This window comes from Ranitomeya imitator, chromosome 1 (assembly GCF_032444005.1).
Source record: "Ranitomeya imitator isolate aRanImi1 chromosome 1, aRanImi1.pri, whole genome shotgun sequence".
Taxonomy (NCBI): Eukaryota; Metazoa; Chordata; class Amphibia; order Anura; family Dendrobatidae; genus Ranitomeya; species Ranitomeya imitator.
Genome location: NC_091282.1, coordinates 251,297,294 through 251,307,625, shown reverse-complemented (window position 1 = coordinate 251,307,625; position 10,332 = coordinate 251,297,294).

Sequence of the window (10,332 nt, the reverse complement as noted above, 5' to 3'; positions counted from 1 at the left end):
ACACTAGACTGCTCTGTATATGGGCTATAGATTCAAAGAAGCTTTATTGGCAGGACCAAATACGCATCAGTTTTGCCAAAGCAAGTGTATAAAGGCAATAGGGATAGGGACTGTGGGGATGTTGGGTAGGAGCTGTAGGGTAGGTGGATGGGGGCAGAACCAGGGTGGGGGCTATAGTCCATGGCATAGGGGAGGTGGATGGGGCAGATCCATTGTGGGGGCTATAGTCCATGGCATCATAGTTCTCTTTCTCGTAGTCTATGACATTCGCTCACATACCGCACTGCTATCTCCACTGCTCTCTTCTTCTCCCAGCAGGATATATGTTTTCTCTTCCTCCTTCATGGTGATGAAGTCCGGGAAGAGATGTGAGAGTCTCCTGAAGTGAGTGTCCCTCACTGCTGAGTATTTGGAGCAGTGTAGCAGGAAGTGGGTTTCGTCCTCTATGGCCTCCTGATCACAGTGTTGGCACAGTCTTTCCTCCCTGGGCTTGTAGGTCTGCCTGTGTCGGAAGTGACCCTTTGGCAATTATATAGTAGATATAGCCCATATACAGAGCTGACAAGTGTGTGTATATATAGCCGATATACAGAGCAGACTCATGTGTGCGTGTATATACAGTATATATATATATTTGCAGACCAAAAGAGAAAAGGTATGTGGAATGAACGGCACCAGAGGAGTACACGATCAGGACTTGGATGCACGTGAATCCAATTTAACAGCCTGCACGAAATCCCTGGGTTTGAGGTGCTCAGCATTAATAGCATATAGTCTAATGAACAAGTAGTAGAAAGAAATGCGGCACTCACCCTTCTATGCTTGTGAAATCGTGCTGTTTCTATTGGACCGACATGAAGAAGTTGTTACATGTCCATGTAATACATCAGGCGTACAGGATGCTGTGGGGAGAGGAGGTGTATGACGGCCGTTTCGCACAAAGTGTGCTTCGACGGGTCCCTGCTGCTTCCTGAAGGGTCAATGAACTTTCTGAGCAGAGGGAAGCGAGACTTGCAGACAAGAGAACAAGAGCTGCTTCCCGAAGGGCCAATTAACTTTCTGAGGAGAGGGAACCGAGGCTTGCAGACATGAAAAGAAGAGCTGCTTCCTCAAGAGCCAATGAACTTTCTGAGGAGAGGGAAGTGAGGCTTGCAGACATGAAAACAAGAGCTGCTTCCTCCAGAGCCAATGAACTTTCTGAGGAGAGGGAAGCAAGGCTTGCAGACATGAAAACAACAGCTGCTTCCTCAAGCGCCAATTAACTTTCTGAGGAGAGGGAAGCGAGGCTTGCAGACATGAAAACAAGAGCTGTTTTCTCAAGAGCCAGTGAACTTTCTGAGGAGAGGGAAGGGATGCTTGCAGACATGAAAATAACAGCTGCTTCCTCAATGGCCAATAAACTTTCTCAGGAAAGGGAAGCGAGGCTTGCAGACAAGAGAACAAGAACTGCTTCCTCAAGAGCCAATGAACTTTCTGAGGAGAGGGAAGAGAGGCTTGCAGATAAGAGAAAAAGAGCTGCTTCCTCAAGGGCCAATGAGTCATCTCAGCAGAGAGAAGGCCAACTTGCCATTAAGAGAATTGCTATTTCTTCCACCAGGGCACAGGAAATGGTTGGAGATTTGAAACATGCTGCCCTTTGTTACCAATATACTCAAACTCACAGAAAAAATATGGGTCCCATATAGTAACAGATAATATCCATGTGGTTTTGTGTATTTACCCATAGAGTAACCGGATAATAAGTGTATACTCCCAATACACATTAAGAAACAAAAAATTGGAGTTCCATACACATGAATTAATTTAAAAAAGTGTACATTTTATTACAAATACTATTACACAATTTATCACAATATAACACAACAATAGAACAAACAAGAGACCCTAGTTAGAGACAAGTAAGTCCCAGGCATGAAAGTAAATTATATAAACCATCACAATGGTACTAGTATAAACCACTGCAAATCATAATGGCTATAAATCTTTCTGACACCAAATACAAGTACTATTCATATAAAATCAGTGTTAACCTAAGTATTGGATGTCATCAACATAGTGCGTTCCCCCTTAGGCTGTCACAGTGACCAGTACCCCCACAGAGGAGAAAGAGAATTGCAGTGCATCTAGTAGCCAAATAGCTTACCCATGCGGAATGTAGCACAATGCCAAGGGACCGGATCCCATATACAGAGCAGACTAGTGTGTACAGGTCCTTCTCAAAAAATTAGCATATAGTGATAAATTTCATTATTTACCATAATGTAATGATTACAATTAAACTTTCATATATTATAGATTCATTATCCACCAACTGAAATTTGTCAGGTCTTTTATTGTTTTAATACTGATGATTTTGGCATACAACTCCTGATAACCCAAAAAACCTGTCTCAATAAATTAGCATATTTCACCCATCCAATCAAATAAAAGTGTTTTTTAATAACAAACAAAAAAACCAACAAATAATAATGTTCAGTTATGCACTCAATACTTGGTCGGGAATCCTTTGGCAGAAATGACTGCTTCAATGCGGCGTGGCATGGAGGCAATCAGCCTGTGACACTGCTGAGATGTTATGGAGGCCCAGGATGCTTCAATAGCGGCCTTAAGCTCATCCAGAGTGTTGGGTCTTGCGTCTCTCAACTTTCTCTTCACAATATCCCACAGATTCTCTATGGGGTTCAGGTCAGGAGAGTTGGCAGGCCAATTGAGCACAGTAATACCATGGTCAGTAAACCATTTACCAGTGGTTTTGGCACTGTGAGCAGGTGCCAGGTCGTGCTGAAAAATGAAATCTTCATCTCCATAAAGCATTTCAGCCGATGGAAGCATGAAGTGCTCCAAAATCTCCTGATAGCTAGCTGCATTGACCCTGCCCTTGATGAAACACAGTGGACCAACACCAGCAGCTGACATGGCACCCCACACCATCACTGACTGTGGGTACTTGACACTGGACTTCAGGCATTTTGGCATTTCCTTCTCCCCAGTCTTCCTCCAGACTCTGGCACCTTGATTTCCGAATGACATGCAAAATTTGCTTTCATCAGAAAAAAGTACTTGGGACCACTTAGCAACAGTCCAGTGCTGCTTCTCTGTAGCTCAAAAGTGGCTTGGGAAACCTGGGGAATGCGGCACCTGTAGCCCATTTCCTGCACACGCCTGTGCACGGTGGCTCTGGATGTTTCCACACCAGACTCAGTCCACTGCTTCCTCAGGTTCCCCAAGGTCTGGAATCGGTCCTTCTCCACAATCTTCCTCAGGGTCCGGTCTCCTCTTCTCGTTGTACAGCGTTTTCTGCCACATTGTTTCCTTCCAACAGACTTACCATTGAGGTGCCTTGATACAGCACTCTGGGAACAGCCTATTTGTTGAGAAATTTCTTTCTGGGTCTTACCCTCTTGCTTGAGGGTGTCAATGATGGCCTTCTTGACATCTGTCAGGTCGCTAGTCTTACCCATGATGGGGGTTTTGAGTAATGAACCAGGCAGGGAGTTTATAAAAGCCTCAGGTATCTTTTGCATTTGTTTAGAGTTAATTAGTTGATTCAGAAGATTAGGGTAATAGGTCGTTTAGAGAACCTTTTCTTGATATGCTAATTTATTGAGACAGGTTTTTTGGGTTATCAGGAGTTGTATGCCAAAATCATCAGTATTAAAACAATAAAAGACCTGACAAATTTCAGTTGGTGGATAATGAATCTATAATATATGAAAGTTTAATTGTAATCATTACATTATGGTAAATAATGAAATTTAAAACTATATGCTAATTTTTTGAGAAGGACCTGTATATCTATAGCCCATATGCAGAGCAGACTAGTGTGTATATATATATATATATAGCCCATATGCAGAGCGGACTTGTGTGTGTATACAGTACAGACCAAAAGTTTGGACACACCTTCTCATTTAAAGATTATTCTGTATTTTCATGACTATGAAAATTGTAAATTCACACTGAAGGCATCAAAACTATGAATTAACACATGTGGAATTATATACTTAACAAAAAAGTGTGAAACAACTGAAATTATGTCTTATATTCTAGGTTCTTCAAAGTAGCCACCTTTTGCTTTAATGACTGCTTTGCACACTCTTGGCATTCTCTTGATGAGCCTCAAGAGATCGTCACCGGGAATGGTTTTCACTTCACATGTGTGCCCTGTCAGGTTTAATATTTTGATTTTGTGCCTTATAAATGTCGTTGGGACCATCAGTTGTATTGAGCAGAAGTCTGGTGGATACACAGCTGATCGTCCTACTGAATAGACTGTTAGAATTTGTATTATGGCAAGAAAAAAGCAGCTACAGAAGAAAAACGAGTGGCCATATATTGCACATTATGTGATTTTTATATCGGTAACATATTTTTATGTATTGATTAGAAAAGCACGGATGCACTTTAACACATCATTGATTATGTTTGTACTTATGATTAAAAAAATGTAAATTTTGATAAATACTTTGTTAATGAAGAATATGTGTATTTGCTATATAAGTTCACTTCATTTGTATGATCTTTGCTTGAAAAAGGATCTATATCCTAAACGTTGCCACGCCGTCCAGGCATTAAAAGCCCACTTTTTCTTTTTTTGTGTGCTGTTTTCTTTTTTAATTCTATATTGAAGTCATTGCAACCCTGGTGTGGAAAGCTTTGCACCACAATTGCAGTAGTATTGATGCTGTTCCTATTTTTGTCTTTATATATATATATATATCTGTACCAGTTGTGACTTGTATTGTTCAAGATTATTGTACTTGTTTATTATGTATACCCCTCCTCACATGTAAAGCGCCATGGAATAAGTGGCGCTATAATAATAAATAATAATAATATTATATATATATATATATATATATATATATATATATATATATATATATATATATATATAGCCCATATACAGAGCAGACTAGTGTATATATATATATATATATATATATAGCCCATATATACATATGCTCGGTATATGAGATATATATACACACTAGTCTGCTCTGTGTATGGGCTATATACAGTCATGGCCAAAAGTATTGACACCCTTGCAATTCTGTCAGATAATATTCATTTTCTTCCTGAAAATGAATGCAAACACAAATTATTTGGTATTATTATCTTCATTTAATTTGTCTTAAATGAAAAAACACAAAAGAGAATGAAGCAAAAAGCAAAACATTGATCAGTTCTCACAAAACTCCAAAAATGGGCCAGACAAAAGTATTGGCACCCTCAGCCTAATACTTGGTTGCACAACCTTTAGCCAAAATAACTGCGACCAACCACTTCCGGTAACCATCAATGAGTTTCTTACAATGCTCTGCTGGAATTTTAGACCATTCTTCTTTGTGAAACTGCTCCAGGTCCCTGATATTTGAAGGGTGCCTTCTCCAAACTGCCATTTTTAGATCTCTCCACAGGTGTTCTATGGGATTCAGGTCTGGACTCATTGCTGGCCACCTTAGAAGTCTCCAGTGCTTTCTCTCAAACCATTTTCTAGTGCTTTTTGAAGTGTGTTTTGGGTCATTGTCCTGCTGGAAGACCCATGACCTCTGAGGGAGACCCAGCTTTCTTACACTGGGCCCTACATTATGCTGCAAAATTTGTTGGTAGTCTTCAGACTTCATAATGCCATGCACACGGTCAAGCAGTCCAGTGCCAGAGGCAGCAAAGCAACCCCAAGACATCAGGGAACATCCGCCATGTTTGACTGTAGGGACCGTGTTCTTTTCTTTGAATGCCTCTTTTTTTCTCCTGTAAACTCTATGTTGATGCCTTTGCCCAAAAAGCTCTACTTCTGTCTCATCTGACCAGAGAACATTCTTCCAAAATGTTTTAGGCTTTTTCAGGTAAGTTTTGGCAAACTCCAGCCTGGCTTTTTTATGTCTCAGGGTAAGAAGTGGGGTCTTCCTGGGTCTTCTACCATACAGTCCCTTTTCATTCAGATGCCAACGGATAGTACGGGTTGACACTGTTGTACCCTCGGCCTTCATGGCAGCTTGAACTTGTTTGGATGTTAGTCAAGGTTCTTTATCCAACATCCGCACAATCTTGCGTTGAAATCTCTTGTCAATTTTTCTTTTCCGTCCACATCTAGGGAGGTTAGCCACAGTGCCATGGGTTTAAACTTCTTGATGACACTGCGCACGGTAGATACAGGAACATTCAGGTATTTGGAGATGAACTTGAAGACTTGAGATTGCTCATGCTTCCTCACAATTTGGTTTCTCAAGTCCTCAGACAGTTCTTTTGTCTTGTTTCTTTTCACCATGCTCAATGTGGTACACACAAGGGCACAGGTTGAGTCAAGTTTAATCCATGTCAACTGGCTGCAAGTGTGATTTAGTTATTGCCAACACATGTTAGGTGCCACAGGTAAGTTACAGGTGATGTTAATTACACAAATTAGAGAAGCATCACATGATTTTTTGAACAGTGCCAATACTTTTGTCCACCCCCTTTTTTATGTTTGGTGTGGAATTATATCCAATTTGGCTTTAGGACAATTCTTTTTGTGTATTTTCATTTAAGACAAATTAAATGAAGATAATAATACCAAATAATTTGTGTTTGCAATCATTTTCAGGCTGAAAATGAGTATTATCTGACAGAATTGCAGGGGTGTCAATACTTTTGGCCATAACTGTAGCCCATATACAGAGCAGACTAGTGTAGATATATATATAGCCCATATACAGAGCAGACTAGTCTACTATATAATTGTCTAAGGGTCACGTCTGTCTGTCGGTCACGGATATTCATTGGTTGCGGCCTCTGTCTGTCATGGAAATCCAAGTCGCTGATTGGTCGTGGCAAAACGCCCACGACCATTGCCACAACCAATCAGCGACAGCCAGAGTCTGGCAGCGAAATGGCCGCTGCTTTACTGCCCTGCAGTCAGCGCTGAGCAGTCACACAGGGTTAATGTCAGAGTTAACGGACTGCGGTGTAATGCACTCCGTTAACGCTGCTATTAACTGTCATGATTCCAATGGCAGGGAATCACAAAAGGACAAGCACCAACGAGCTCTAGGGTGATGGAACCTGAGCTGACCGCGACCCTAAACCTGAACACACAAATAACAATAGCCGGGGAATGTGCCTACGTTGATCCTAGACGTCTCGCACCAGCCGAAGATCTAACTTCCCCTATTAGAAGAAACACAGACCTCTCTTGCCTCCAGAGAAATACCCCACAGAAATAGCAGCCCCCCACATATAATGACGGTGAAATGAGAGGAAGGCACATACACAGTATGAAATCAGATTCAGCAAAATGAGGCCCGCTAAAACTAGATAGCAGAGGATACAAAAGTAAACTGCGCGGTCAGCAAAAAACCCTTCAAAAAAACCATCCTGTAATTTCTTGAACTCATGTTCCAACTCATGGAACATGAAGAGCAATTACAGCCCGCTAGAGCAACCAGCAGCAAAGAAACAATTATATGCAAGCTGGACAAGACAAAAATAAATCAAAACGTGGAACAAGAAAATCAAAAACTTAGCTTGTCCTGAAGATTACTGAAGCCAGAAGCTGAGGTAACAAAACACTCTGATAACCTTGATAGCCGGCGGGGAAATGACAAGAAAGCCCGGTTAAATAGGAAACTCCCAAATCCTAATAGAACAGGTGGACACCAGAGACAGCAGAACACAAATCACCCAGTACCATCAGTAACCACCAGAGGGAGCCCAAAAACAGAACTCACAACAGTACCCCCCCTTGAGGAGGGGTCACCGAACCCTCACGAGAACCACCAGGGCGACCAGGATGAGCCCTATGAAAAGCGCGGACCAAATCATCAGCATGAACATCAGAGGCAACCACCCAAGAATTATCCTCCTGACCATAACCCTTCCACTTGACCAAATATTGGAGTTTCCGTCTGGAAACACGAGAATCCAAGATCTTCTCCACAACATACTCCAATTCTCCCTCCACCAGCACCGGAGCAGGAGGCTCAGGCGAAGGGACAACAGGTACCTCATACCTCTGCAACAACGACCGATGGAACACATTATGAATAGCAAACGATGCCGGGAGATCCAAACGAAACGACACAGGGTTAAGAATTTCCAAGATCCTATAAGGACCGATAAACCGAGGCTTGAACTTAGAAGAAGAGACCTTCATAGGAACAAAACGAGAAGACAACCACACCAAGTCCCCAACACGAAGTCGAGGACCCACGCGGCGACGGCGATTAGCAAACTGCTGAGCCTTCTCCTGGGACAACTTCAAATTGTCCACCACATGACTCCAAATCTGATGCAACCTATCCACCACCATGTCCATTCCAGGACAATCAGAAGGCTCCACCTGACCAGAGGAAAAACGAGGATGAAACCCCGAATTACAAAAGAAAGGAGAAACCAAGGTAGCAGAACTAGCCCAATTATTAAGGGCAAACTCGGCCAGCGGCAAAAAGGTAACCCAGTCATCCTGATCAGCAGAAACAAAACACCTCAAATAAGCCTCCAAGGTCTGATTAGTTCGCTCCGTCTGGCCATTCGTCTGAGGGTGGAATGCAGACGAAAAGGACAAATCAATGCCCATCTTAGCACAGAACGTCCGCCAAAATCTAGACACAAACTGGAATCCCCTGTCAGAAACGATGTTCTCCGGAATCCCATGCAAACGAACCACGTTCTGGAAAAACAGAGGGACCAACTCAGAGGAGGAAGGCAACTTAGGCAAGGGTACAAGATGAACCATTTTAGAAAAGCGGTCACACACAACCCAGATGACGGACATTTTTTGAGAGACAGGGAGATCCGAAATAAAGTCCATGGAAATGTGCGTCCAAGGCCTCTTCGGGATAGGCAAAGGTGACAACAATCCACTGGCTCGAGAACAGCAAGGCTTAGCCCGAGCACAAACCTCACAAGACTGCACAAAAGAACGCACATCCCTAGACAAGGAAGGCCACCAAAAAGACCTGGCCACCAAGTCTCTAGTACCAAATATTCCAGGATGACCTGCCAACGCAGAAGAATGGACCTCAGAGATGACTCTACTGGTCCAGCTATCCGGAACAAACAGTCTCTCAGGCGGACAACGATCAGGTTTACCCGCCTGAAACTCCTGCAAAGCACGTCGCAAGTCTGGGAAGACGGCCGACAAAATCACCCCATCCCTAAGGATACCAGTGGGCTCAGAATTTCCAGGGGAGTCAGGCACAAAACTCCTAGAAAGAGCATCCGCCTTCACATTCTTTGAACCTGGCAGGTATGAAACCACAAAATTGAAACGAGAGAAAAACAGTGACCAACGAGCCTGTCTAGGATTCAGACGCCTGGCAGACTCAAGGTAAATCAGATTTTTGTGATCAGTCAAGACCACCACACGATGTCTAGCACCCTCCAGCCAATGACGCCACTCCTCAAATGCCCACTTCATGGCCAAAAGTTCCCGATTACCCACATCATAATTCCGCTCAGCGGGCGAAAATTTTCTAGAAAAGAACGCACATGGCTTCATCACCGAGCAATCGGAGCTTCTCTGTGACAAAACCGCCCCCGCTCCAATCTCGGAAGCATCAACCTCAACTTGGAAAGGAAGCGAAACATCAGGCTGACGCAACACAGGAGCAGAAGAAAACCGGCGTTTAAGTTCCTGAAAGGCCTCCACAGCCGCAGGAGACCAATCAGCAACATCAGCACCCTTCTTAGTCAAATCCGTCAAAGGCTTAACAACACTAGAAAAATTAGTTATAAAACGACGATAGAAATTAGCAAAGCCCAAGAACTTCTGCAAACTCTTAAGAGATGCAGGCTGCGTCCAGTCACAAATAGCCCGAACCTTGACGGGATCCATCTCAATAGTAGAAGGGGAAAAAATATACCCCAAGAAAGAAATCTTCTGGACTCCAAAGAGACACTTTGAGCCCTTTACAAACAAGGAATTAGCCCGCAGGACCTGAAACACCTTCCTGACCTGCTGAACATGAGACTCCCAGTCATCAGAAAAAACCAAAATATCATCTAAATACACAATCATAAATTTATCCAGATATTCACGGAAAATATCGTGCATAAAGGACTGGAAGACTGAAGGAGCATTAGAAAGTCCGAAAGGCATTACCAAATACTCAAAATGGCCCTCAGGCGTATTAAATGCGGTTTTCCACTCATCACCTTGCTTTATTCGTATAAGATTATACGCACCCCGGAGATCAATCTTAGTGAACCATTTAGCCCCCTTAATGTGAGCAAACAAATCAGTCAACAAAGGCAAAGGATACTGATATTTTACGGTAATCTTATTCAAAAGACGATAATCTATACAAGGTCTCAAGGACCCATCTTTCTTGGCAACGAAAAAAAAACCTG